A 9016-nucleotide genomic window follows, 5' to 3' on the forward strand; every position below is an offset into this window, starting at 1 on the left:
ACTGCACTAAACAATCTGAACAAAAAACTTACCAGAACCTACCCTGGCCTCTGCCTGTGCTCGCCGAAGCCTGTTTGAGCCAATGCCGTCCCACTCTGACTCAGTCCACTCCGACGATGGCCACTGAAAATGGTGGCCTGCTTTTTAAATCTTGGCGCCCTACGTCACGCGCCTGCGCAGTGCAGACCCTTCTCCCCGAGCAGTTTAAAAAAAAACGACTTTTTCTATCCGATTTCTTCACTCCTTCTTAGCTGCTTGCTTCGACTGAAACAAGAACCGTTGAAAATTTCTCTTTTTAAACCTCGGCGCGCTACGTCACGCGCCTGCGCAGTGCAGACCCGTCTCCCCGAGCAGTTTAAAAAAACTTTTTCTACCCGATTTCTTCACTTGTTACAATAGAGCGTATGGGGCGGACCCAGCGCAGGACACAGACAAGGAGGTGACATTAGCAGAAGTGTGTTCACTAATAGTTGCCAGGGAACGAGGATAGAATCCTTACACGGACGAGGATGCGGGACAACAAACGGGACTCGGGACTCGGGACTCGGACAGGGAGAGACAGAATTTCCTACTCGGAGTAGCGGCAAACGGCCGGACCTACTCAGCTGGAAACGAGACAACTAACCCAACCAACGACCGACAATACGAACCTTGACACGGAATAGCTCGTGCGGCAAATGGCCGGTAATCACTCAGCTGGACACGAAGAGACAGAATTCCCAACTCGGAGTAGCGGCAAACGGCCGGACTTACTCAGCTGAAAACGAGATGACAAAAACTAAACAATGACAGACCATTTGTATCTTGGCTCGGAGTGGCGGCAATCGGCCAGCAAATCTCAACCGGGCAGGAAAACGACAGAATTTGCGTCTTGACTCCGAGTAGCGGATGGCCGGCAACTCAGCTGGACACGAAAACGACTGAATTCACTAAGCAGCCACAGCACTGAAACAACTTAGAGTCCATGATTCTCGGCAGCTCCAGGACAAGCATGGCCACACTGTCTACAGTGACAAACCAGCAGCAGGTAGATGTAAGCCAGAGTATTTATGCTGCCGGTTCGAATGAGGATTAGGTGTCCTAATCAAGGAGCCCAGTGGAACACGGGGAAAAGGAAATTAGCTGAAATGAGGAGTCGATGGAATGGACCGTGACAGCATTGTCGTATGCAAAAGCAAAAAGGATAGGTTTCGGTCACAGTATTCTGGCAATACGGTTTATTAACGTGACAAACTGAAAGATCTGCTTGTATGTATAATTTCTGACGTCGATACTGCGCGTATTATTTGATTCATTCAACGTGCGTATAATTACTTGATTTCTTGACGGTGAGTTAAGAGAATGATTTGTAATATAACATCCCAACTCCTATATATTATGCTAGTCCCTACGAAGGCAAATATATGTTATCCTTTCTTGCCCTCCCCCCACCGTCTCAGCAGCCCCATCCAGCCGTGTTGCAATTTTCAGGGAACTATATGCTAGTGTGCTTTGTTCGTTAGCTTTTCTTAATGCCCTGCCATTTATTGTATATGTTCTACCCCATTTGACTTTTTACAACGCATCATCTCAAATTGTCAGGATTAAATCCACTTGCTAATGTTTCACCCAACTTCCACTGATCGATATCTTGCTATAGCCTTAGACAATCTTCACCCCTATCTGGAACACGACCGGTATACTGTGATTAGTATGATCTGCATAGCCCCTACAGTCTATATAAATAACAGATACAGCCCTGCCTTCAACAAACCCATTTGTTAATTTTTCAAAAAACTCAGTCACATTGCCGGGCCAGATTTCACCCAGTACAAAGCCATGGTAATTGTCACTAATGAATCCTTGCCTTTCCAAACACGCATAAATCTTGTCCCGCAAACATGAGGAAATCTGCAGATGCTGGAATTTCAAGCAACACACATAAAAGTTGCTGGTGAACGCAGCAGCCCAGGCAGCATCTCTAGGAAGAGGTACAGTCAACGTTTCGGGCCGAGACCCTTCATCAGGACTAACTGAAGGAAGAGCTAGTAAGAAATTTGAAAGTGGGAGGGGGAGGGGGAGATCCGAAATGATAGGAGAAGACAGGAGGGGGAGGGATGGAGCCAAGAGCTGGACAATTGATTAGCAAAAGGGATATGAGAGGATCATGGGACAGGAGGCCCAGTAAGAAAGTAAAGAGGGGGGGGGAAGCCCAGAGGATGGGCAAGGGATATAGTGAGAGGGTCAGAGGGAGAAAAAGCAGACAGAGAAAAAGAATGTGTGTGTATATAAATAAATAGCGGATGGGGTACGAGGGGGAGGTGGGACATTAGCGGAAGTTTGAGAAGTCAATGTTCATGCCATCAAGTTGGAGGCTACCCAGACGGAATATAAGGTGTTGTTCCTCCAACTTGAGTGTGACTTTATCACTCCTGTCCCGCGGAGTTTTCTTGTCCCTCAGTACTGTCCTTACCACTGACGTAATGCGCACCCACCTGTAGTTACCTAGTACATCACAAGGTATGTAGCACAAAGGTTCAAAAAGAGGATGTGGAAACGCTGGTTTTGTAGCGTAGATCAGATATTATTGAGGCGTCTTTGTAAATACAATATATCCTTTTCAATTCTCTGATAAGAAGTTTGACACTACGTTTAATTGGTTTGCCTGAATTCGGTATTAAATTGAAGAGTGCAGAAGAGGGGAGAGCTGATTGAAATATATAAAATTACGAGAGATAGAGATAGAGATAGAGATAGATAGAGATAGAGATAGAGAGAGAGAGAGAGAGAGAGAGAGAGAGAGAGAGAGATAGATAGATAGATATGAGCCGGAATCATATTCCCAGTGTAGAAGTGTCGAATAGGAGAACACATAGGGCAAAGTGAGAGAGAGAAGGTTTACTGAGGATGTGCGGTGCTCTTGTATTTACACAGAAAGCAGTGAGTGTCAGGGACAGCTGCCACAGCTGGCAGTGATACCAGATGTGATGGACGTGTTCAATAAGCTATTAGATAAGCACACGAAGAAGCTGGGTGTGGAGGGACGTGCATCATGGTCAGGCAGAAGAGACTAGTTTAATTTAGCATCATGTTCGGTGCAGCTGTGGGCGAAGGGTCTGTTCCTCTGCTGTATTGCTGTATGTTTTATGTTCTATGTTCAAAATCCCCTCCTTACCGCTGACGGTGGATCAACAATTGAATGTTTCCGCAGTTGTATACAAATACTGAAGACCCAAAATCAGTCGCCGAGTTCCACCAGTCATCTGCCCCTCCCTCCCGCGCCCTGTCCACCACTGACGCCGAGATTGCGTAACATTTACACCTGATCTCCGATCAGGTGGCACAGGAGAAGAACGCTAAAGTACAGCAACTTGCATTTTATCAGAAGTGTCTGATTTTCTTTCAGTGTTTCCAATTGATAAGAATTGTGTCGATTTTAGGATTGAAGTTTCTTTTTTTTAAGTTGTCTCGCATCAGTTTAATTTACCAGTTGATTGATTGCTAAAGACTTTTAGAGATATCAACAGAGCTTTGTGGGTTCTGACAGAGGACGAAACCGGGATCGTGCTTTGGCATCTGTTTCATGTTTCTTGTACGTCGGGCTTTCTGTTGCTCATTCACACCACTCTGTTTCGATGTCCGTGGTCGTACTGCCGCTGATGCCCCAGTCTGAATCGATTGGACGTAGGAAAAGGAAAGTCAATGGGATGGAAATTAAATGCGCTAGTGTTGCAGCAGACTGTATTCAAGAAAATCTAAGCTCTTTTGGTTTTGTTGGACCCCATCGTTGCAAATGAAATATAGTGCGAAGGCTGTGTGGTTTCAGTATTCAAGGCTCTGGTTGAGAGGATCATCTTCCCCTCGGTTCCCACAATCCATGTGAGGTTGAAGCGACGCGACAGCCCCACCTACCGGCGCAGAGGTATATGACAAACGTGAATATCATAAGACGGAAGACATTGGAGCACAATTAGGCATTTCGGCCCGTAGAGTCTAGTCGGCTTCGTAGTCCGTTGTGCTGAAAGCAATAATATAAAGAGTTATCACTGATATATAACAGAAAAGTAAAGGTAGGAGTAGATATAGGTCGCTTTCAACTTGAGTTTGCTTCACCATTTCAAAGTATCCTGGTTGATTGAATTTGAAAATCTACTTCGCATTCCTGCCTAAACTCTTTTGGTTTCTAATGATCTTTCTCTGCCTTAAATATGTTCCAAGACTCGACTCCCACTGCCTTCTGTGAAAGGACTCCAAACTCGTTACCTTAAGCGATAAAGAAAAGGTCTTGTCTGTTTTAAATGGCAAATTCGTATTTTAACAGTCCTTACTAAATTTTGAGTTCTCGTGAAAGAAACATCTTCTCCACATTCGCTCTATAAGGACCACTAGATTTCATTCAAGTCCCATATTATTCTCATGAACTCCAGTAAATGGATGTCAAGCCTATTCAATACTTCTCCTCGGATAACGAGCCACCAACGAATTAGTTCTTGTAAACCTTCTCTGAACTTCTACCATATTTACCTCATTTCTTAAAGTAAGACTAATACAGTCCACATTTGGTCCTTCACGGCCCTGTCACATGAAGCATAACGCCCACAAATTTTGTACTTAATTCCCCTAATATGTTCATTGTCTTTTTAATTACTTGCACCAGAATAACAGCCTTTTGTGAATTACACACTATGATGACATAAAACGCCCTTACCCCTCTTTAGCTTGCAGGGTAATATTCTCCCACTACTTAGAAAATATGCTGTTGAAGTGTTTTTCATTCCAACACAGTCAATTTGTATTTTCCTGCTTTCTGCTTTGCCAGATTTTAGCTCACCCACTTGCACTATCGCTATCTCTCCGCAGCTTTCTGACGTCCTCGTCACACTGTAATTACCTATCTATCTCTTATTGTCATCAGTGAAGTGGAAGTGCCCGAATTCTTTCACACATTTCTGGTTATATCATTCCAGCGAATCGGCCATTTATGCCTGCACTTCATTTTTTGTCAGCCAATCAATTTTCTACCCATGCCAGTATGTTATCATCCATTATTTTCCCTCGCTGAAGAGTTCTCCCCACTTACTTAACCCAGACAGGTAAATAACTCCACTCCCGGCGTAGCTGTAGTTAAAGGCGGTTTTATTATTCAGCAACGTGTTGCAGTACGCAAAGAGCCGATGTAAAAAGACATTATTTCTCGGTGTTCTAACGAAAGGCAGATTCAAATATTGATTGAAATTCTAACAAGTGCTTCTAAGGAATGAATACAAGCGGTTGTATAATGGCCGAGCTGATGACAAAAGCTGATTGCTTAACAACGCGGTAATGAGTAATTAACAATTAAGCAGTGAGATCTAGTAATTAGAAATAAAATAACAATTCAAATCAGGACATATATAACACTTATACCATAAAGGTTTATTTTCCAGGTTAACCATTGATATGACGTTTACCGATGTTTCAAAGCAGGAATACACGGAAATGACAAATCTGAAGGACTTACAACGTAACTCGTAAAACGTAGAAACATGGCGCTATCCAAGACTCTTTATCAAACCACAACCCGTGTCTACATGAACCAGACAGTGTTCGTCAGCGTGTCACGTGTCCATGCCCTGTTTAAAAACAAGAAAACATTGCTCAGTGATTTATGAAACAATTGTTTTATATTGGGCGAGGATATCGCTAAGATTGTGAAACGTTTAATCGGTTTGAGGAAAACAATGACCTTGCATCAATTTGGAAAGCCATTACCTAAAAAGAATGATAATAACAGTTATTTGCCTTTTAATCTTGGAGGAAGTGACCTCATCCCCGATCCGTATTATTTACCTCTGTGATTCGTCTAAGAACGCCACTATTACAGGACGAATCGCAGACGGCGATGTGCTAGCGCAGCAGCGACATGGGACATCTATTTGACCAGGGCCGCAAACAACAAATTCTTCCTCAATGTTTGTAAAACTAATGGACTGATTATTGATTTCAGAACTCAGAAGTAGGCCGTACATGCGCCAGTTGACATTCGTGGATCGGCGGAAAAGAGGATCAAAATCTTTAAATTAGTCATTACATATCGATGCTTTTCTTGTGCCAGGCCTAGAGATGCAATCACAAGAAAGGCGTGCCTGTATCTTTATGTAACACTTGCTTCTCCTGGCCGCTTAATAGAGGAGTTGATAACCCCCATGCCCGACCAAACCTAAGACATCCCGTTTGGATGGATGCTGCGCGATGTGTCCCCTGTTACAATCAGTACCCCGAAAACACAAACCGTACACAATATGCGATTAAACGATTAAGCTTTATAACTCTTACTTTGACTATATGGTTAGTAGAGAAACAAAATATAAAAGAAAAGATGCCAATAATATTATTAAATAGTCATGTGCACACGAAGTTGGAGCTCACGCAGTCCAGCAGTTTTTCTTCCCCCATCGATCTGCACCTTCGGACCCCCGCTCGGAGTCCCCGTCCCCCCCGGGTCGGACGGCCCACCAACTCGCTCAAGTCGCGTCTCCTCTCTTCATTCCCTTCGCGCCTTCTCCAAAAGCCCGCAAAACCAACAGGTTTCAGACACACAAGAAAGAATAACATTTCCCCCATTGGATCTCTAGTTATCTCTAATTATAACTCAAACATTGCTGCTGCAGAGAAACCGTTACCTCATCAGTTAATATTCTTCCCCCGATCTATCACTCTTGTCCCCCTGCATCTCGGAAGCCTCTACCCCGTGTCCAGGCCCCGTCTCCTCTCCTTCAGTATCCTGCTGTAACCCAGTCTACCTACAGCTAGCCCCCTCCACTTCACCTGACTCAGTGGGAGAAGGGCCGGGGTCTCTTCCTCAATCAATGGGGAGTTAGCGAACGGCAGCATGTATCACACATCCAGATCATCATCCTCCGGATCAATTTTCCGCTCATGGGCGGAGCCCGGCTCAGCCTCGCCCGCTGTGGGGCCTGCAGTCGCCCCGCGTTTTCGCAGAGTCCTCTTACTAGGTGTAGGCTCCAAGTCGGTCTCCTGGTCCACCTGCACCTCTTGTCCCAAGGGCAACAGGTGGTTCCGATGGAGAACCTTGACAGGCCCCTTCCCCTCCTCGGGCCTCACCCGGAAAACCGGTAGGTTTGGCATCTGATTCTCCACCACATAGGGTGTGGCCGCGAAGCGGTCAGCAAGTTTGTGCTTTCCAGGTACGGTAGTCCCAAATTCCTTATGAGGACTCAGTCTCCCGGCAGGAGTTGGGAGAACCTCACTTTCTGATCATGCCTCCTCTTATTCCCTCGATTCTTCTTGGCAGCCGCAACCCTAGCCAATACATAAGCACTTTTCAGCTCTCTCCTCATATCAGACACATACTTCAGATAAGGCTTCTGTGGTAAGTCACTCGCATTAGTCCCAAAACAAAGGTCAAAGGGCAATCTCGCCTCACGCCCAAACATCAGATAATATGGCGAATACCCAGTAACTTCATTTCGTGTACAGTTGTAACAGTGAACCAGATGCCCAATATATTGACTCCACCTGCTGTTCTTGCTGATCTCCATGGTCCTGAGTATGTGTAGTGTTACGTACCCCGTAACTGGGTTGCCAAACCAGCAGAAATGGACCACTTAGTTGGAGTCTGGATTGCTGGAACTAAGAAAGTTTTATTAAAGAAATAAGTAACACAGTACTCTAATAGTAAGGATATAAATGCAACAGGTTAGCAATGAATAAACACACATGTACACAGAACTAGGATAATAGGATCAATCAAGCTCTATCGCAGTCTAGGGGTAAAATGATCAGTCTCAAGTGACGCAGAGTTCAGTTCAGCTGAGTACAGTTCGCAGCAATCACTGTTGTGCCGTTGGAGAAGAGAGAGAGAGAGAGAGAGCGCGAGCGAATGCAAATTTTGATTTACAGACCTTTGATGTTCCTCGCAGTTAGCTTTTGGGCGAGCCCTTTTTTAATGTCTTCTGAGGTCACCGACTGTGACCCCTCCGTTCCGGATACGATCGTCCTTCCGCGGTGAACCCGGCACCCAGGCAAGGGCGGACACACACACCAGGTTCCCGCCGATCGTACCGTCTCACCCTGTGCGTCTATGGTCGATTCCCGCGACCAGACCTCCAAAACTCTCATCCACTTGTGGGGGCACACCGCACCTCCAGGGTCTGGTTATCTCGTGATCTCGTGGTGTCTGTCTTGCCTTAGCGAACCTGTTCCTTTTATCCCCCAGATGGGGTATCGCCTGTCCATCAAACTTCAAACAGTTTAGTTTCAAAGCAACTGGTCTGACAATACTCGGAACTGTGTCTATTTTCGTTAATCTCTCTCGTCTCTCATTAACATGTCTGAATGCTGCTCCATTGTCTCACTTATCTCTCTCATTAGCATCAATCTTCTGATAACTTGGTCTTTCGTCACAGTAGCAAGGCCCGATTAAACCTCTCAGGCTGGGGATCTCCGTGCGGGTGATAGGGCGTGGTCCCCGACTTCTCAACTCCAAGCATGCCCAGTAACTCACAGATGAGTCTGTTCGCGAAGTCCCGTCCCTGGTCACTATGTATCCACCTGAGAAGGCCATAATGTACGTAACACTTCCCCCATAACACCTTTGCCACCGTACTCGCCCTCTGGTCCTTGGTAGGAAAAGCCTGAGCATTTTTGGTGCAGTGGTCCGTGATGACTAAGACACTCGTCGTGTTGCTGGCATCGGCTTCTATGGACAGGAAATCCATACACACCAGGTCCAGGGACCCTGCGCTCTGCTAGTGGGACAAAGGAGCTACCCGCCTAGGCAGTGTCTTCCCGCGTATGAAGCGAATGCACGATATGCAGTATTCTTCAACCTCCGACTTCATGCGGGGCCAGTAAAACGGTCTTTGAGCAATCCATAGGTGTTTTCCACCCCCAACTGTCCAGAATCATCCATGTAGTGACTTCAACGCAATCCTCCGATACTCGTCGGGCAGCACCAGCTGGCAACGGCGAGGTCGGTCCGGGGGTGACGTGACCCGGTATAAGATCTGGTTCTTCAACTCCAACCGAGGCCATT

The sequence above is a fragment of the Mobula birostris genome, chromosome 2 (genome assembly GCF_030028105.1).
Source record: "Mobula birostris isolate sMobBir1 chromosome 2, sMobBir1.hap1, whole genome shotgun sequence".
Lineage (NCBI taxonomy): Eukaryota > Metazoa > Chordata > Chondrichthyes > Myliobatiformes > Myliobatidae > Mobula > Mobula birostris.